This window comes from Panthera pardus, unplaced genomic scaffold (genome assembly GCF_024362965.1).
Source record: "Panthera pardus isolate Hobbes unplaced genomic scaffold, ASM2436296v1 HiC_scaffold_6, whole genome shotgun sequence".
Lineage (NCBI taxonomy): Eukaryota > Metazoa > Chordata > Mammalia > Carnivora > Felidae > Panthera > Panthera pardus.
The window spans coordinates 114,811,863-114,833,075 of record NW_026526991.1 but is presented as its reverse complement, the minus strand read 5'-3'; positions in this window follow the sequence as shown (position 1 = coordinate 114,833,075).

Here is a 21,213-nt window from a genome sequence, read left to right as displayed (position 1 = left end):
AGACAAAGACTGGGAAATCAGAGGCAAAGAAGTCTGGAGCTAAAGGCATACAGGCAGACATAGGGAAGTAGGCATAAAGTCTGCAGTTTGGTACCACATGTTAATGGCCACTAGAAAGCATGCACCATGAAAGAGACACGGAACCTAGTAGACAAAATGATGTGGCCAATTGACATTAGCCTGCCTTTGTAATCAGCCACACTAGAACTGGCACGATGGGCACGTGGATGAAATGGCCATGGTGGCAGAGATGGAAGGTGCACATAGGCCCGCCATCATGGATTCCCACTTACCACGACTGATCTAGCTATTGCTGTCTCTTCCAGCAACAGAGACTGCTGCTGAGCCCCTAGTATGGCACAATTACTTGAGAAGACCAACCAGCTTTGGTGAAAAATCGACTCCATTAGCCTCCTTCTTTCCTAGAAGGGCTAATGATTTGTTATCATAAGAATAGGTACATATTTCACGTATGCGGTTGCTTTTCTTGTTCATAAAATTTCAGCCAGCACCAGTGTCTGGTGGCTTATGAGAAGGCTGGTCTATAAGCACAGAATCCCACACAACATAACATCTATCTGGGAACACCTTCACAGCAAAGGAGGTGCAAGAACGGGTCCATGGTGAGGGATCCAATGGTTTTATGATATGCCACACTGTCCAGAAGCTGCTCACTGGGGCCCCAGCTTGGAGGCCATGCTCTGGGAGAGTGGCATGCATTCCTTACAGACAACGTTGAGACCTACTGATTTAGAGGCCTCTTTCTGGCATTGTGTCCCCAGAATACATGGGATCCAGAATCAAAGGGGGGCAGCAGAAGTGACCCTACTTGTCATCATTGACAATGACCCAGGGGGATACTTTGTGTTTCTTATCCCCAGAAATCTGGACCCCTCAGGGTTATAGGTTCCTTGCTAGGGGAACCTAGCAAGGTTATGAGATACAAGTTATGAGCTACAAGTTATGGCTTTTAAGCTACAAGCTATGGCTTCTGGCCAGACAAGAAAAAGAGTCACCATCTTGGTAGGGATAATTGAGTCTGATCAGAAGAAAGACGTAGGGCCACTGGTGCCCAGTGGAGGCAGAGGAATTATGTGTAGAACTCAGGTGAATGACTCAGGTTCCTCTTTGTCCATCTGAATGGACAAGTGCCATAATCCCAGCCTGAGAAGCCTGTGGCCACCAAGCACCCCTCAGGAAACGAGAGTTTGGGTTGTACCACCGGCAAAGCCACCAACATCAGTGGAGGTAATAGCTGAGGGTGAGGGGGAATTCAAATGGGTGATGAAAGGGAGAAAAGAGGAGCGCGAGGGGCAGTCCTGAGGCCAACTGCAGGAACAGGGGCTGCAGTTTATCCCCCTAACTCCCCCTCTTATGTTTCCCCCCAGAAAGAGAGCCCCACGGGATTTTTGGAGGAGCTGCTCCAAAAACACATATGGATCTGTTCCAAAAACATGCTCAAAACTTACGAGGCACAGGGGTGGACTGTAGCCGGTGCTGGAGTGTGCTGTCCAGGTCTCCATTCAAGAAAGAACACCCTGGGCAGCAGGAATGCAGTCAATGAGACCCCCCCAGCTCCAACATCTTTAGGATCTGTCTCAGCTTCTGAAAACACTACACATTCCCTGGGCAGATCTTAGCCCCTGACCGGGCACCATGGTCATAGCTGTCCAACACGGGACTCCTCCAATAGGTAATCTTTGCTCCAGAGCTCCCAATCAGGTTGGCCAAATCTTTGTCAGGCCCGTGATCTGAGGCTCTCTCTGCTCTATCTTGTTGCCTCCCCCCCGCTCCCCTTTCACAGGTGTCAGATCTGAAGCATGGTCTGAACCCCCGGCCATCTGCGTTCTTCGCTCCTCTCTTCTTTTCACACACATCACTCTCCCCTCCTCCAAACTTCTTGCCCTTCGGAGACAACCTCACTGTCTGCTTTCCTTGAGACTCACTGACACAATGCTCCAGTCAGCTGGTTGTAGTCAGTTTAGCCACAGATAAAAGCAGTAAGATTCAGTAAGTGGCTAACGGGGGCATGCTAACACATGGAAATATTTATGCCCATTTAAAAAGTTGATTCACAAAGTAGTACCAGATTTTCTTATTATAGTTTTTTTTTTTTCTTTTTTCAGTTCAGGGGCTTTTACAGTTAAAATATTCTGGAAGTTGAACAGGAAAACTAAATTGAAGGTAAATCTAAGTTAATTACAGATGCAAAAATATTTGTTTTAAATGTAAGCATCCACCCCACCTCTTCTACCCAGAATTGGGTTAGTGTTCTGTGAATTGCACGTAAACTTTTCTTGCTTGTTGTGGGATTTCCTTGTTATATCTCTGAAGCGGCAAAATTCAGGGGCAACAAAGCCAAACTGGTCTCACGTTTAGATTAAACACCTTGTGCGGCTGAGCCCCTTCCTCGTGAGGGCGTGATAGTCACCCCAAGTTAAAGACGGTAGTGGATGAGCTCCTTGCCTTCCATTTCAACCTCTCTTGCCTTTCTGATTTTCGAGTACTGTTGTGGCACCGTGATCTTAAACATTTAGCAGATTCAGACAATAGCATTAAAATGTGCCTGCTAGTCTTCTATGTCTGAGATCCTTGACAAGAGTCAATCTGTCAGGCTTCCGGAAGAAGCCATGTGGCTTGAGATAAGAGTAGAGGTGGGCAGCTCTGATTTGTGTCTCTTCATTTCAGATACTTGCCAGGTGAAATCAGTTTTCCCCAATAACTTTTATACAAAAACATAATCATTGACCTCAGCTCCTTTTGTGGTCTTCCCATCATGCAATTTCTTTTTTCTTTACAGCTTTGAGCCGTGGTGTCTTAGTCCTTTTGGGCTGCTATAATAAAATACCACAGACCGGGGAGCTTGTAAACGATAGAGACTGATCGCTCACAGTTCTGAAGGCTGGAAGTCCAAGATCAGGGTGCCAGCATAGTTGGGTGAGGGTTCTCTTCTGGGCCGCAGACTTCTTATTGTGGCCTTACATGGCAGAGGGGCTAGGGAGCAACCCGGGATCTTTCATTTGGGCACCAATCTCATTGACGAGGCCTCCACTCTCATGACCCAGGTACTTCCCCAAAGTCCCACCTCCTAGTACCATCACAGTGGACGTTAGGGTTTCAACATACGAATTTGGAATTGAGGGGCACAAACATTCAGATGATAGCACATGGACTTTGAGACTTTTTGCATCTTTACATATCAGTGTCCTCCCTTTTTCTGCATGAATGCGTTTTCTCGGATCTTACATTCCAGCCAAACCAACATCCTCAATGGCCCCTGCCTTCTCCTCTGAGAATGAATGTTTCTAGACTGTTTTCCAACCCTCCTTGGTTTATCGATATCTCTTTCAATCTTCGGATTCCTTCTGAGGATGCATTTTCTCCTAAGGGTCGATTCTAACGGTCTCCAAATTATTTCTTTTTCTTTAGTCATTATCCTAATGCTTCGTTATTCTTCAGCTTGTTTGTACAAGCGTAATGATACAAACATAATGCCTGTACTTGAGAGAAGCAGCTGGCAAAAATCACCCATTTCTTGTTTTATATAACTACAGCTGAACTACCCTGACTTCGTTATACCACAGGTGTGTGTATATAAATGAGACTGTGCTTGGAAAGCACCATCTTTTATTTGTAGACGGAGGGCACAGTTTGTCTTGTTTCTGAGGATTATATAGTTGTGTGCCGTCAGAACTGAGGGCTCTATTTAGGCTAACAAATAACTATGCTGTACTTCCCCTGTTCTGAAGCATTAGCCTCTGTGACCTCTGTCGTTAGAACACATCTAGGAGAACACGCGTAAGGAAGCTTCTGAAGCTTTCACTTATACCAAGTGTTTGTGGGTACTTGTTCATTCATCTTCCACTGAGCCAGACCTCTGGCGTCCTTCGTTGCCTTTTTATTCCTAGTTCCTAGCTCTTGCTACCGTCTGCTGTAGACTGAATATTTGTGTCCGCCCAAAGTTCATGGTGAACTCGAATCCCCAGTGTGATGGTATTATGGGGGGGGGGTGGGAATTGGGGGGATGATTAGGGCATGAAGGCAGAGACTTTATGAATGGGATCAGCACCCTTATGCCACCACCTTATAAGCCACCCAGTCTATAGTATTTTTGTTATAACAGCTTGCATGGACTAAGACCCTGTCCAAATTCAATAAATGTTTATTTCTAAAATTTAATTCTTGGCTTTAATTCCATGTAACACTCTCTCGTCCTTCACACCAGTACTGTCTGAAAGTCAGCTCCAACTTTAACAGTAATGAGAAAATTCTAGATCCCGGTATTTACTGACAGCCATAGCATCTGCATCTCGAGAACAGAAGGCCAAAGTTTTAAGTGTTCTGTCGACTGCAATCAGATGAGATGATGAGTTATTCACGAGACAGTTAGGTGATGATGGTTCCAAAGCCGGCTTCTGTATAACTCTAAGACACGTGTTTCCTTTCCTGGTTTGTTCTTTCGGGAAAGAACGAAGTCACACTCGGAGTGCCTTTTAGCTTAAGTGCTAAACTGTTCTCTTTGCCTTTTTGTGTAGTATCATAAGTGTTGCCCTGCACAAGGATTAATTGCCTTTGTGTGTTGTGACCTATTTCAGAGCAAGAAAGGAAATGTTTTGGTCTTCCCAAGAATCACCACTCTGTGAAACACATAAAACCCTAGTAGACAAAATGCCGGGGAACATTCCGTAGAGGACTCTTTTGATTGGTGATCTGTCTCCTTTCCATTTCAGATTACCAAATGGATATGTATTTTGCAGGCTTTAGGCCCCGGACCTCTTTTAAATTTCAATCCTCAAATCCTAATGGGACTGTATAGTTTTTTGTTTTTATAAGTATATAAAAGTTGTTCCAAAACTTTTACATTTCACAGACCAATACATTTTTTTTCTTTCTTTTTTAAATGTTTATTTATTTGTTTTGAGAGAGAGAGAGAGAAAGAGAGAGCAGGGGAGAGGCAGAGAGACAGAATCCCAAGCAGGCTGTGTGCTGTGAGTACAGAGCCTAATGCGGGTCTTGAATCCACGAACTGTGAGATCATGACCTGAGCTGAAACAAAGAATCAGTTGCTTAACTGACTGAGCCACCCAGGCACCCCAGACCAACACATTTTCAAAAAAAAAACTTCTTAAAGTCAGGTTGGAACAGTTAAAAAATTCATTAAACAGTATTTTTTTAAAAGAAGTATTTATTGTGGCCGATATTATTCCTTCCTTCCTTGCTGACAAAACTCTAGATTTGTTTTGGAGTCTACCCCTCTCCAGTGTGAGTTAAAGTTAAATGTGAATTAAAGGTAAATCCTGATTAGTCTGAGGCTCTAAATCAATATCCTCCACAGCGACTGGTGTAAGGATGGGCATGGGATTCTATTTTGGACAACGATGTACATAGGGAAGTTGTCTAGGGGATATCATGGTCATTTTTCATTTGCTTCTCTCTTTTGAGAGCAATTTTCTGTCTTTTTCTGCCTTTCTGAGTACCCCAGGAGGCTGGCCTCTAAAAATGAACAAATCAGGAGCCTATAGATGCTGGAGAGGATGTGGAGAAATGGGAACCCTCTTGCACTGTTGGTGGGAATGCAAACTGGTGCAGCTGCTCTGGAAAACAGTGTGGAGGTTCCTCAAAAAATTAAAAATAGATTTACCCTATGACCCAGCAGTAGCACTGCTAGGAATTTACCCAAGGGATACAGGAGTGCTGGTACATAAGGGCACCTGTACCCCAATGTTTATAGCAGCACTTTCAACAATAGCCAAATTATGGAAAGGGCCTAAATGTCCATCAACTGATGAATGGATAAAGAAATTGTGGTTTATATACACAATGGAATACTACTTGGCCATGAGAAAGAAGGAAATCTGACCTTTTGTAGCAACATGGATGGAACTGGGGAGTGTTGTGCTAAGTGAAATAAGTCATACAGAGAAAGACAGATGTCATATGTTTTCACTCTTCTGTGGATCCTGAGAAACTTAACAGAAGACCGGGGGGTGGGGGGGGTGGGGAGGGGAAGGGGGAAAAAGAAAGCTACAGAGAGGGAAGGAGGCAAACCGTAAGAGACTCTTAAATACTGAGAACAAACTGAGGGTTGATGGGGGTGGGTAGGAGAGAGGGGAAAGTGGGTGATGGGCATTGAGGAGGACACCTGTTGGGATGTGCACTGGGTGTTGTATGGAAACCAATTTGACAATAAATTATATAAAAAAAAATTCAGGGAGGCTCTCTTGTCCCCTGTTTTTCACTGAGCTTGGCTAATGGAGGCACTGCTGAGAGCTAAGACAAAAAGGCAAAGAGAACAAGTTAGCACTTAGGCTAAAAGGCGCTCTGATTGTGACTCCCTTCCTCGGTGACAGCTGTCCTTACAGGGGTGGGAATTCAGTTCTTCTTATCCCTTCAGGGCCGGAAGTAGTCATGGCTTCCTGATATTACTAGTCCTTGACACTTGACCATCTCTTGTTGGTCTGTCCCCTAAACTCTGCCCATGGGCTATAAGTTGTCCCTTCATTAAATTCACTTCAGTTAAATTCTGTGAGGGCATCAGCTCTTCCCTGCCCACACCTCGACTGGTAGAGGGGTCTTTTGGAAAATGATTCTTAAAAAGAGACACAGGGGAAGACCTAGTCCTTTTCGTACTGGAGGCCGTTGTGTCTGCAGGTGACCTCAGTACCTTTGTGGCCGCCATCTTGAAAGATGAGGGAGCTAGGTTGAGGGAAACCAACATACTGTGGTCAGCAAAGCAGGAAGATGGAAGGGGCTGTGTCCTTGAGGCTGCCATATCTTTGAAGAAAGCAATTCTGGAAAGGCTCTGCCATGAGACAGCCTGCTGTATGAGCTAAGACGCTTCTTTCTTGTTTATGTCACTTTGAGTGGTGGTCTTGTGTTCCACAGAGCTGAGAGGTTTCTCAAGGCTGATGGAACACATGAACAGAGTTCAGTAACAAAATAGTAGGGGCAAGCGTGGGGGAAATCTACTTAAGTGGAGGGGACAGAGATACGTTTAAAATGACCTGAACAACGGAAAGAGATGAAAAGTATTCATCAAGGAATGGACTGGTGGGAAAACAATCAGGACTCCTTCAAACAGAAAAGGGAGCATTTTAACTTTAAACCCATAGAAAGAACAGAAGCAGAATAAACAGCAGGTGAGAAATTTAAATAGAATATTTGAGACACTGGCCTTATTTTTCTCAGTGTTTGGTAAGCACTGGTATGTAGAGTGTCTTTATTCATGGCTTATTTACAGAAAACTTTTCTGGTAAAGAAGTGAAAAAACACTCATCAAGCTGCACCCTCTCACCAGTTATCTCCTTGCCAGGACTTCCTTTTGGCTCCTCCCCCTCCCCCAGCTCACCGAAACCCTGTGCCCATGTCCTCTCTTCTCTTGCCACGCTCTCCGTGGGTGGTCTCAACTTGGCCCATAGCTTTAAATAACATTTATTTGCTGGCGATTCCGGAATTTATAGCCTCAACTCAGACTGGCTCTCTGAACTCCAGGCTCATGCATCGAACTGCCTGCTATATGTTGCCATTTCAGACGCATCTCAAATTTCGTATGTCCCAGGATGACCTCTCCAGTCTTGCCACTTCAATTAACTGCCACCTTGTCTTCTCTATCTCCATCAGTCACACCTTCATCCACGCATTTGCTCCCGTCTGGAGACGTGGATGACCAACGAGGTTCTTCACCTACCCTCAGAGTCCGTTTGTCAGAACTTCCCGCTTAGTCCAGCTCCAAAGTACATCTGAGTCTGTTCACTTCTCTTCTCCTCTTTTTCTCTCAGTTCTAGCCCGAGCCACCCTCAGCTTCGTAAGTGACCACTGCTTCCACGTCGGGGAGGCAGCTCTAATCTTCTCCTGCATAGCATCCAGGGAAAGCATGATGCCTGAATGAAACCTCCAATGTCCCCCACTGGACTGGTGACACTGGGTCTGGGCATTGCTCTTCTTCAAGTCCTTTTATCCTATCCCCTTGTCCCTGCTCTTTTTCGACACACACACACACACACAACCCATGGCCGGCTCCCCTCAGGTCCCCTCGGCTCAGTCCCTGGTAACCGGCTCTAGCACAGAGATTGTGCAAATCGATATTCGCTCTGACTGTTGAACGTACTGCTAGGCGCCAGATCCCAGAGCAATCAGGGCAAGGGAAAGAAAGTCCCTGCTAAACAGGAGGGCTCAGTACAGTGCAAGGCACAAATGTGTACACAGAGAATCTTTGTCATTTGATGTGATAGGTGGGATCACAAGGGAAGCTGACTCCGGGGCCACGAAAGGCTTAGGAAAGATTTCTCAGGGAAGGGAACATTTGAAGTAAGTTGGTGAACCTCTAAAACAGCATGTAAAAAAATAACTGTAGGCGGTCGGATAATGGGAAAATATGCTAGAACAGTAATATTGGTGGCCTTTGGCTTTTAGCTTGGTGAAAATTGTTTTTTCTATTTTGATATCTCTGAATATTCCATCATGAATGTATTCGTTTTTGTAATAAAAAAAGAGTCAAAAAATAACCTGGTGGGGAAATAGTTTTTACACACAAACACACATACCCGAGCACACACCCATAAAACCAAACAAACAAAAACAATAAAAAAGGCCCTGACATGTAACTTCTTGAGCAATGCAAACACACGCACACACACATATTTGGGTTGTTAACACAAGGCAGACTGGGGCATCTCACTGTGAACTTTCTTGTCTGTTTTTGGAAGTCAGCTACAGGTACTGGAAATACAAATTTTTCTCGAAATAAATTTTCCCCAAACAAGAAAAAAACGTAGAAGAAAAAAAAAATAAGGAAAACGACAAGAAATGTTGAAATCCTTTTACGGAGTTTATGAGTTGAGTGGGTAGCAGGCAAGGGACAGGAGGAGAAAAGAAAATAGGATTTTCTTGTGATGTTCCACTCGTAAAAGTCAGTGGATATTTTTACAGGTACCAGCTAGTCCTTCCTGAAAATCCTCTAATGGGACAGGCTGTGAAGTGGCAAAAGGAAAGAGAAATGCTTTTCTGGAGAGTAATTTTAGTGCAGTGTGGAAAATGTGAAGAGAAAAAAATTAAAGATCGAATGGAAAATCCATCCACAGGCCAGCCCACACCACAGAAGCACTGAGGACCGTGTGTCCTAATTAGCCCTTGCACCAGGCAGAAGCCTCTCTCTGGGCTGATGGCTCCACCCTTTGTGGCGGTGTCCTGGGAGGGGGGCATTCATTTACACGCCCTGCCAGTGGCTATCATTTTGGGGGAACAGAAGGATTGGAAAGTGTGAGAAGCCAAGACCACCAAGCTGTGACTTTTCCCCATGGTTCAACAATGCAAGTGTATTTTTCTATGATGGGCATTTAGATGTTTCCGAAGGGAGCGTTCAGAAGATAGGTACTGCTGGTCGGAGGGGGATGGGACTGCACTCAATCTCTGATCCCTCGCCCCCATCAGCTTCTTTTTCTACCCTAGTCAGTGCTCTTGTGATGACTACAAAGGGCACACAGACCTCACTAAGACTTACGTCGTCTTCTGTTTTTTTTCTCCACGCTGAGAAGATCCCCATTTAGGGCCCTTCTGAAGTTCAGCATTTTCCATGTTCCTCATGGCAAGCTTTAGTATTTCCAGTTGCCATGAACTGCAATTGCCAATAACCACCCAGCCCTGGGAAGCTAAAGGGGGATGAGTGGTGCCATAATGAACCACACCCTGTTAGCGTGTGGGATTCAGAGCTTTCTCCCTGACCCTTTTGCTCACCTCGCTTGTCTTCTCTCCCAAGGGACTTCAGAGTCAGAGAATCTGAAGATATTCTGAAGAATTGCTGAGGGCTGTGTACTTGGACGTCCTTAAATACCTAAGAGAAGTATGGGAGACTCTAACTTCCCTCCTGGGATGGGCTTCCTGGATGATACAGTCTTGTTTCAACAAGGGTGGCCAATGGTTGAAGACAAGAGTCGTATCCCATATCTGGAGACATTTTGAGCATAGAGGTATTTCTCTTCCAGTCAAAGGGACTTTTTAGTCCCCCATAGGCAATCAGTAAGTTCTAATGGTTGACTTTTAAGACACAAACAGTAAGATCTACAACGGTGATTTTGTATTTAATTCAAAACAGCAGATAAGCCCAAAGGACCTGGCGTAAAGGAGGCGGTCCCTGGTTAAGCCACTTACTGGACATCCCCGAGACCCAGTTGGGTGGAGATTGTGCAGGCAATACAAGGAATGTTTGCTCTTCCTCTTCGATCCCCAGCCTACAGGTTTGTCTATTTCTTGGTTTTAAGTGTTGTTCTTTGAGAGGTTGAATCAGATTTGGTTAGAACCTGGCTCGGAGGGGCTTGATTTCTTTTTTACTTTGGCCATAATTTAAAACGGTGGAAGGGGGTCAAGGGAGTGCAGACCAGATTGCCGTTTTGCCCTCTTGTGGCCACGAACCTGATTTGATAAAGCAGTGATTTGAGATGATTGCTTCTGAAATCATGAACGCAAGTTAGCGTCCTTATGGAAGGCTGGCACGAGCTTCCGGATCACAAGAAAACATTGCTGCCCAGCCGATTCAGGGTGACTAATAGTCCTGGTTTGCTCAGGGCCATCCTGGTTTTAACACGGAGAGTCTTGAGTCCTGGCAGACCCTTCAGTCCAGAGAAAATTGGGATGGTAGGTCACCTACTCGGAATTAAAGTTTGAATGAATCAAAACTGCCGGCCACTGAGGAGACGCACTTGATAGCTGGTTTTAGCTTTCTTTTTGGGTGTGGGATGGACCCTGCTCATGACTGTTTCACTAAAGGGCACTGGTGTGGAGAAGGCAAGAGAAGAAGAGCTAGAGAAACAAAGGATAGATGGAATATTTTCTTTCATTGTGACTCTGTGCTTTCAAGGCAGCTTATTTTTAATAGTGGCCAAATTCAGGTAACGAGTGAGCCGTGATAGCAACGGAAGTTGGGCCCGAGCTAAAGGAAGCAATTTCCGCTCAGAAATAATGGGATGGAAGGTGAGTCTCGGTGTAGAGAATCCTCCTGAATTCTCAGGCTTACTTACACACTTCATTCCTCGTGTGTCCATTGTTTGCACCCCATTCTGCATCAGCAAATGTAAACATTCCAATTGTTTAAACTCCTGGTGAGGAGAGACGGATCCCTCATCTTTTCATTTTGGTGTTTCCAGCATCAGACAGCATGCCTAGTTCCCAGTGAGTACTTAAGAAGTTGGAAAGTGAGTTCACACCTGCAAAGCCAGGGGTATGGGGATTGTTCAAGGTGAACGGAACATCCTCACCTTCTCTTTCAACTCTGCTGTGAACCAATAGATGAGCATTTGCCTTGTGGGTTTTATTTTTAATTCTATTTCTCCCTTAGATACATTAGATGGAAATGCAATGTGTCTATCTTTTCTTTGACGAGTTAGAAAACATTATTTTCCTCTGGCAACGGGTGGGGAAAGACAGGCGGGCGGTAATGGTGAGGCCATCTTCTCAGGTCAAAACACAAATATCTGTCCTGCCTTCTGGGAAGAGATTAGGCAAGTATGTGTCCATCAGGCCAACCCACCAACCTTCACGGTCTTTAGGAATTTCATGTCAGTGAGGGGGTGTTATTCCATCTTCCTAAGTGCTCTCGATAACTGCCCACCTGGCCACCATCACTGCTCCATGAGGACACCATCCATCCCTGCTATGCCTCTGGGATGCTGGTAAATGCAAAGGAGAATGTATGGAGAGTTCTCTTGCCTTATTGGGAAACTGAGGTGAACACACCAGAGTCCCTCCTTTCCTCCTTCCTCCTTCCCATCCCCAATCCTTTTCTTTCTTTCTCTTTCTTTCTTTCTTTCTCTTTCTTTCTTTCTTTCTTTCTTTCTTTCTTTCTTTCTTTCTCTTTCTTTCTTTCCTTCCTTCTTTCCTTCCATTTTCCTTCCTTCCTCTTTTCTGGTGTTTTGTTTTTGTTCTTGTTTTTAATGTCAAAAGTAATGTAGGCTTTGTGTACAGAAAAGGCTCAAACTATCAGAACACAGAGGAATCGCCTTCTCCAGAGGAGCCGCCTTACTGTGTAGCACTGGATGTGAATGTCCGTTATCTGTCTAGCTCTCTAGAAGCCTGAGGTTGGCTCCAGAGCTGCAGTCAGCCTCAGCAATGAAACTTTGCCTTCTGTGCTGCTTCTTTGGGTCTGTGCCTCCATCAGGCCTGGGGACCTTTCTGTGTCTGCTTCTCAGCTTCGTGTGCCCTCCACACCAGGACTTTTTCCTTTGCCTTTTGCCGGTTGCCGAGCTCCCCGGAGGGGTGCTGCCTGATGGTCCAGGGCCCCACCGCCCTTCTGTCTTTCTGCTTGGAGGAGCTTCCTTGCAAACCTTCAGGCTCCACAACAATTTCTTACCTGTAGAAGTTGAATCAAATCCAAGTAGCATGTTCTTAACCTGTAGTTCTTGCACCTTGACCTTACCAAAAGTGGTAGCATTGCCCACTAAACTCTGCTAGTAACAAAACTGAGATACCCAGGGTTTCTTTCTTTTTTAAAAAAATATTTTTAAATGTTTATTTATTTTTGAGACGGGGGGCAGAGAGAGAGAAAGGGAAACATAGAATCCTAAGCAGGCACCAGGCTCTGAGCTGTCAGCACAGAGCCCAACGTGGGGCTTGAACTCGTGAACTGTGAGGTCATCCTGAGCCAAAGTTGGACGTTTAACTGACTGAGCCACCCAGGCGCCAGATAGATCCTGGAGTTTCTAAATAGGGACATTTTTCCTGAAGACAAAAATGACAGGACTTGTAGACTTGATTTTAGGGCCTTGGGCACCTTGGCAACCTTGGCATCAGTCCAAGCTAAGCACTTAACTCAGAGTTCAAATAAATGCTAAGAGGCAATAGAAAGGGTACAGATGGAAAGATGGACATGAAATCAAATAATCTGGTTCATAAAATAATACGATGTTACCTTCAGATTGATGTTTCCACACGGCTGTCTCCCCACAGAGCTTTTCTCCTGGCCTCTCAGGACAGTGGGCATCTTTGAGTCTACCTCCAGGAGGGACACTCACGCACTGAAAGATTGCTCAGGGGCGCCTGGGTGGCTCAGTCGGTTGAGCGTCAGACTCTTGATTTCCGCTCAGGTCTTGATCTCGCGGTTCATGAGATCCAGCCCCACATGGGGCTCTGCGCTGACAGCATGGAGCCTTCTTGGGATTCTCTCTCTCTCTTTCTCTCTCTGTCCCTCCCCTGCCTCAGGCTCTCTTTCTCTCTCTCTTAAAATAAATAAATAAAACCTTAAAAAAGAGATTGCTCCAAGTAGAGAACTAAAAGATCGACACCCGGAACAACAGAGGGGCTCCTTCTCTCAGAAGAATCTTCCGGGATCCATTTTATTTCTCCTCCCCAGTCTTGGAATGTCTCCTCCCTTCAGGGAGGAGCTCACTTTACTCTGGGTTTGTACCCTGTGTCCTTAGTAGGACAGGCATCAGACTCCCACAGAACAAGTCCAATCTCCACACAGAAAGTACACAATGCCATTGGAAGAGGAAATGTTGTATAGTATACAACCCTTTCTTCCTTTCCAGAATGCCTGGTATAGATGTGGCTTTTTTTTTTTTTAATGTTTATTTATTTATTTTTGAGAGAGAGAGGGAGAGAGACAGACAGACACACACACACACACACACACACACACACACACAGAATGCGAATGGGGCATGGGCAGAGAGAGAGGGAGAGAGATAATCCTAACCAGTCTCTGCACTGTGTGTGCAGTGCCTGATGCAGGGTCGACCTCCGAACCTCAAGACCAAGACCTGAGCCGAAATCAAGAGTTGGATGCTCAACCAACCAAGCCACCCGGGTGCCCCAAGGCATAGAATTTTTAAACAGAAATCTGGAAATGGAGAAATTAAATTGCGGTGCTCGTGTGACTCTCTGTGACCTAGAAGTCAGTTTACCCTTTTCTTGTAACAAAATCATATAGATGATGTTACCTTGAAGGGTTATGGGGAGTTTCAGACTCTGAGCAGACCACGGAGATCTTCCCTCGTGAGGGTATTTCCCAGCTGATTAATTTCTTGATAAATTATAAAAACATAGCCCCAAGCAGTGACCTCAACACTAAAAATGATGAGGCCCTGGCTGCCCTCGACCTGGGAAGTTCTGGGGAGGTCTGTTCTCAAGATGGTGTGCATTTGTTTTAAGTTGACTTACAGATAAAAAAAAAAATATCCTTCACCATATTAGGCTTCCTTTGCTTCAGTGATCAAGAGAAGAAAGGAGTTGTTTTGAATGTTTAATCTGGTTTATACCACGGTAGTATTGCAGATCTGTCCAGACCAGTTATTTTGTGCCCTCAGTCAACACTCCAGAAACTGCAAGGGACTGAAGCTGAAAAGAGAACCACAAAGCCCTCAAAGCTGGTGTGAATCTGACACCACAACAGATTGTGGCCATAATAAGAAAAAAATTCATTAGTGCCAGACATGTTTGAAATATGGGGACGCCCTGTGGAACCACAAGGAAGAGAGAGATCAGACAGAAGCATTCAGTGTCTCTATTGTAAAACCAAACTTGAGTTTGTGAGGAGACTTGGGTAATAGATTCATTATTCTGGCTAATTCTCACTTTGAACTGTGAAACAATGTTAAAATGTCAGGATTACTTGGAGGCATGAATTAACAGATACCACGTTTCCAAGAAATTGCGAGGGACATGTTTTATTTTCTTCATTAAAAAATCCAGATATTTCGGGGCGCCTGGGTGGCTCAGTCAGTTGAGCGTCTGACTCTTGATCTCAGCTCAGGTCTTGATCTCAGGGTCTTGAGTTCAAGCCCTTTAATGGGCTCCGTACTGGATGTGAAGCCTAGTTAAAAAAAAAAAAAAAAAAATCAGACAGTTCTTAAATATGGTTGATCTTCACTGGGTTTCCTATAATAGCAACTGAGGATTAAATGTCCAGGTCAAACAGTTAATTTGAAGAATAAATGGTATCACCCAGAAATAGAGCATAAAGCTAGCTACAGGATATATAACCTAAAAGTCATGGAGTCTGACTGGAATCAGGTAATTCTGGACCTAGATGTGGTCCAAAGATGAGCATCATTGAAATTTTCACTACATCTTGAAACAAAAGTGTTTCTTAAAGATTATTTAAAAATTTAGGGGGACCTGGGTGGCTCAGTCGGTTGGGCCTCTGACTTCAGCTCAGGTCACGATCTCGCGGTCCGGTCCGTGAGTTCGAGCCCCGCGTCGGGCTCTGGGCTGATGGCTCAGAGCCTGGAGCCTGCTTCCGATTCTGTGTCTCCCTCTCTCTCTGCCCCTACCCCGTTCATGCTCCGTCTCTCTCTGACTCAAAAATAAACGTTAAAAAAAATAATAATAAAAAAAAAATTAATGAAAACCTGAATTTGCTAAAAACTTTGACAAGTAAGTAGTTTTCACAATGATTTGGTAGGTGTAAGGCAGGAATAACTTTGCCTAATTGGACTTCTTTCAAAAAGAATCTATAGAATTAAAATAATAATAATAATACATAGCAGAAGGAAGATACTTTAAAATGAACTTGAAATGACCAACTTTAAGGAATTTCTTGGTAGTCTTATGACCTTGGACATGGGCTTATTGCAAAATCACCCTTGTGATTATGGTGGGGAAAATTGGAACCTTAAATATGAGACATTCCAAATTTTTAGATTTCTTTTCCTAGGTCTCTGTGATAAATTGTTAACACAGCATTATTTAAAATAATTGGTTATTAAATAGAGCATGAAGTTGTACAATTATAATAAATGTAACATCATTTTGAATAATCTTCAGAGGAGTATTACCAAAAATACTCAGTTCAACCACACAAAACCCCTGAAGGTTGGAAGTGCACACATATTCGCTTTTTACAGAAGATAGAAGAAATGCGAGTTTTTGACTTGCCGAAAGCTGGGAACCGCTCGGACCCGGACCAGTTCTTCTGAGCCCTGGATCAGTGCTTACTATGTTCTGATGATTGAAGAAGACATTTCTGGTTTGGGGTTTCTCCTGAATGAGACCTAAAACATTAAGAATATTCTTTGCGTAGTTCCAGGTTACAAAATAACACACGCTTGTTCCCTGGCATTTCCCGGTGAATCAGTGCAATGTAATTCTTCATTTTAATCTGGAATTCACTTTAACTCGTAAGTCGTAGGCGCCATTTTGTATCCTATCTGCAGAATTGTCTGGTTCATTTCATTTACATTATATTTCAATCTGAGAGAATTCATACCTTGCTTCTGTGAACCATGAACAGTTTACTGGTCACTGTCACGTATTGAGCATATGCCAAAAACAGGTGAAGTGGGCAAAAAAATAAATTTAAAGGGCTTTTAGAGTAATGGGGATTCTTCTTGCCCAAAGGACTTTTTGGGAATTGTTTCTTCATTTAGAGAGGTGTTGCCTAACAGGCAGTGAGGTATATAAAGTATGAGTGTGGGGGAAAGGTAAGGTGGAGAGGCATACCCGAGAGTCACCAGCATGGGATCCATCATCTAAGAGGTGGGTATGGATGGAGAAGGTCAGAGAAGCCTGAGCACCTTAGGCTAGCCATGGCCATGTGCGGAGCAGTGGTCCTTCCCACGGTCACCTCCAGAGGTTTTTGAAAACACACAGTGATATCGAGGCCTTCCTCTCAGGGCTCCTGGCTCGAGCATCTAGTGTAGGGCCCAGGGATCGGAATTGTGTGGACACAGCCCAAGTGGTTCTCATGCGCAAGTGGCGTTGAGAACCGCTGTCATGAAGTCAAGAAGGGAGAGGGGAGCCCTCAAAGGGGACTGAGAGGTAGGAGGAGGAATGAAAAAGAATGGCGTCTCCTAAGCCAAATGAGCAAAGCGTTCAGGAAAGGGGACTGTCCCAGTGCGTCCAGCACTGGTGACCTAAGTGGGAAGATGAGGGCGTTGACCACTCAAGTTGTCTGCGTGGAGGTCATCGTCAACCCTGACAAGGGCGGTTTCCTGTGGAGTGGTAAGGAATTGAGTCTAAATGAGACAGATTCAGGAGAGCACGAGAGAGGAGAATATAGGCAATTCTTTCGAGACGTTCTGTTATGAAGGGGAACAGAAATATGAGAATGCAGTTGGAAGGGGTTTGAAGGTAAGGGAGTTTTTGTTTTTGTTTTTTATTTTATTTTATTTTATTTTATTTTATTTTATTATTTTATTTTATTTTATTTTATTTTATTTTATTTTATTTTATTTTGTTTTACTTAAATGTTTATTTATTTTGGGGGAGGGGGAAGGGCAGAGAGAGAGGGAGACACAGAATCCAAAGCAGGCTCCAGGCTCCAAGCTGTCAGCACAGAGCTGTTCTCAGGGCTCGAACTCACAAACCATGAGATCGTGACCTGAGCCAAAGTCAGACGCTTAATCGCTTAATCGACAGAGCCACCCAGACACCCCGATTTTGGTTATTTTCAAGACAGCAAACATTGCAGCATATTTGTATGCTGATGGAAAGGATCCAGTAGAGAAGGGGAAATAATGAATGAAGAAGAAATAAAGGGCAGTTGTGGGAGGCCCTGAGCCTAAGTGGAGGGGCCTTAAGGAGGGCAAAGAGCAGCTCACCCGCTGAAGACGGGCAGCAAAGGTCAGAACCTCAGGGGGTGAGCTGCTGGTGGGAGGGCCTTAAGGTCCTCAGCAGCAAGGCCTTGGCTTGCAGGTGAGCAGAGCGGGGGCGAGGGGGGGGGGCATTGGGGGTCTGAAAAGGAAGAACATTTGAAACAGGTGCCCCCGAGAGACTGACAGGCAGTTTTAAGGACTCATTTGAGCTGTGTGGCCGCGGAATTAAAATGAAGTGACACTGGTGGCTCATGGTTGACTATTTTTTCCCTACAAAGTCTCACTTCTTGGGCACAGGTGTGGAGGAGGCCGAGAGCTGAATTTAACTGGACCTTGATGGATAGATACAGTAGACAGTTAATACTACGTGACCGAATGAATAGAGTCACCCAGCAGGGTTCACATGGTTGTCTGAAAAAGAAAAGTGTCTGTTATTAACTGCTTTGGGACAGAACTTGAAAGCTGTAGATCTCAGAGATCAATCTGTTCTGTAGACATGCTTCCTAAAAAATATTTTCAATAGGGTGCCAGCATAAAGAAATTGGGAGACTTGACATGAAATAATCTTGGATTTCTGGCTTCTCTTGGCATCACTGGGCCTGTTCTCAAGAAACATGGGGCCCAATTGGCTTTCTCCCTTTAGTGGTGGGTAGTTTGATTCCTTGCTGAACCCACCTTTCTGTTACCTGCTCAGTGTGTTCATCCTCAGCGTGAAGAATGGTCCAGCTCTCCACTCTGATGAGTTCATAGTCAAAGACTCCATGTGGGGAATGTGTCTGAAGACATCACTGCCCCAGTTTGGGAAGGATAGGCCTGCCCTTTGGTGTCCATCTTCCCCCTCCCCAACCCTCCTCCACCCCCCATTTCCTGTAGTGGGCCGGTATTCGGGAACCTGATTTCGGATTTGAGCTCAGCGTTATTTTGAGAATTCCTCTTACTTTTCTGGGTGTCGAGCTTCTTATTTATAAAAATAAATGGTCTGGACAGATGATCTATAAGGTACTTGATTGTCTGTGATTAACATGAATTCACTCTGAAATGTCTCTGAGTGTAATATGTCTTCTAGCTGAAAGATCCAGAACCGGCAGGAAGGGGACCCTGGCAGGAGTCTTGCCTGACAAGGGGATAATGGCCCGTCACCCTCCTGTCAAACCCTAGTGCCGAGTCAATGGCTTAGCAGTGAAGGGCATTTCTGAAATACTGGACAAGCTCCCTTGGCTTATGGCTCCACGTAAGCTGTAAAATGCACACTCAACACTTGATACTTTTCATTAAGATTAAAGAACTCTCAAGTGCAAGTGACAGAGTATGTTGATATATGATTATAGTCATAACACTGTGCTTTTTTGTCTTCAGAAGAAAGTTTCCCAGTCATGGCTTTAACCTGACATTCAGACAACAAAGCTCCCTGATTACATTTAATAAGAAAATTTAATAACCCCCTTATTGAGTATTTTTGCTTCAGCCTTGGATTAACCTTTAACAAATGAAGCTTTAGTTGCCACAGAGCCTCAAGAATGTTTCCCTGTGATGAATGTGTCTGTCTGTGTGTATTCGCGCGGACACTGGGGGCTGGGAGAGTCACACTGTGGTCGGAACGACCCCTAGGAAGCCAGCTCGACTGAACTGACCATGTTAAGACATTAGGAACGATTTCCAGGGCCCAGAGCCCCCTGATGGCCCTCTGCCACTAAACTACCAAATACAGAGAAAACCATTTCTCCGGCAATATAAATACTAGACACATCCAAACAGCAGAATAGTCCCCAAAAGATTTCTTTGTAAATGGTCATCTACTTAAACATTGAATGATGGCTTGCTGTGGGTCATGGCATTGTTGGGGGTGATGATATGACTGAGCAGCTGGTGTTGTCATGGAAACAAATTTACATAACACAGACAGGAGAAAATGGATCAAATACGCCCCTCTTTCATGTTGTGAATATCTCATAAATGCTAAGAAACGAGACTGACTTACTGTTTAGAAAAAGTCCAGATGTACGAGCTTGAAGAGAATTTGAAAGAATTTAAAGGAAAACCTGTAGAAAGAATAGATAATACTACAGGATCTTTCCAAATTCTCATTCCATCGCTCTTTCCTCTGGTTTTGTTGGATGAAATTACAGCAGATCTTCCTATGTCATTTTGCCATGCTGCTCTGTAAACCAACAGGAATTTTGATTAACTATGATTTTTATAATGACGGCTTTGAAGATCTCGTAAAGAAATGTGCAATGCAAATTTGTATTTTTTTTGGTGTGGTTAGATTGGATAAAGTTTGAATTAGGTTTAGTCTTTAACAGAGTGTAATGTTATGAAATTTTTTTTAAATTTTCAGGTACGTGTAGAATTTTATGATCGACACAAAATGACAGTAAGTACTTATTACCTGCTTCAGTGTATTTGTATGATACAAAAACGTTTTCTAGTATATATATATATATATATTCTAGTATATATATATATATATATTCTAGTATATATATATATATATATATATTCTAGTATATATATATTCTAGTATATATATATATATATATTCTAGTATATATATATTCTAGTATATATATATATATATATGCACACACACATATATATATACACACACACACATATATATACACATATGTATGTATATATATATATACACACACACACATACACATAGTATATATATTATATATAAAATATGTGTGTAATATGTAATATATGTAGTTAACACTTATTTGTTCTAACAAAACCTTATATCCCATATTATTATGTACTAGATCTTATGTGCTAAAAGTTCTTTTGTACCATTGGGTCTGTTTGAAATCAAGATCTCTGGCTTGCAGATATATTTTTAATTGAGAACAGATGTGCCCCTGGCCATTCTGGGTACATTATTTTTGGCTGTGGTGTGTGTGCCTCTAGACTCTGCACCCAAATGCCTGTTTTCTGCTCCCCCTGGGAGGTGACTGTAAGTGTTAGGGAGGGGTCAGCTCAAAGGTCCCAAGGCCTGGGGAGGACAAGTTATGGTTCAAGCGAACACGGAACATCTCCCAATAAGCCCTGTCCTTTCAGGCTGGGCAGACGGCGAGGAGGGAGCCAGCCTGGTCCCTGGGGGAGTCTGCACCTATGTATCTGTTCTCCTCATGTAAACTAGGAGACCCCTGTCTACTGTCGGGACTGGACAAGCCCCGGAACAGAGTGTTTCCTTTAGCTTCCAGATTGAGTGTCCACATCATTGACTCCAGGAAAATCTGTTCATCTGACTCTACACGTGCAGGCAGCGAACAGACGTCCAAATCCCAATGTTTCTTTGTCGAGCACGGGCTCACGCTGTAGCAGAACCGTCGGAATATGGGGCGGTGCCACGGGGAAGCCATCTTACAGGAAGAGAAAGACAAGATGGGTGGAGGAAGCCGCTAGGAAAGCTCTTCTCTACGGCTCAGTGTTCTGTAGAAGGTGGAAGTAAAATGGGTGCATGTGGACTCTGCCGTTAGCCTGCCCGGGACTTTGTGACCGTCAGTCACCGTGGCGACTGTGACAGCCTCTGAGACCAGTTAGGCCACAAGAACTCAGCAGTCTCCCCAGCTCCCGCGCACCTTCAGATGCAGACGCAGCAAAGTGAGTGGGGCATGGTTGGTGGGATCTCCCAATCTCCGGTCCCTCGGGGGAGGGGGGGTGGGGCACTGCTGATGGCCTCCTC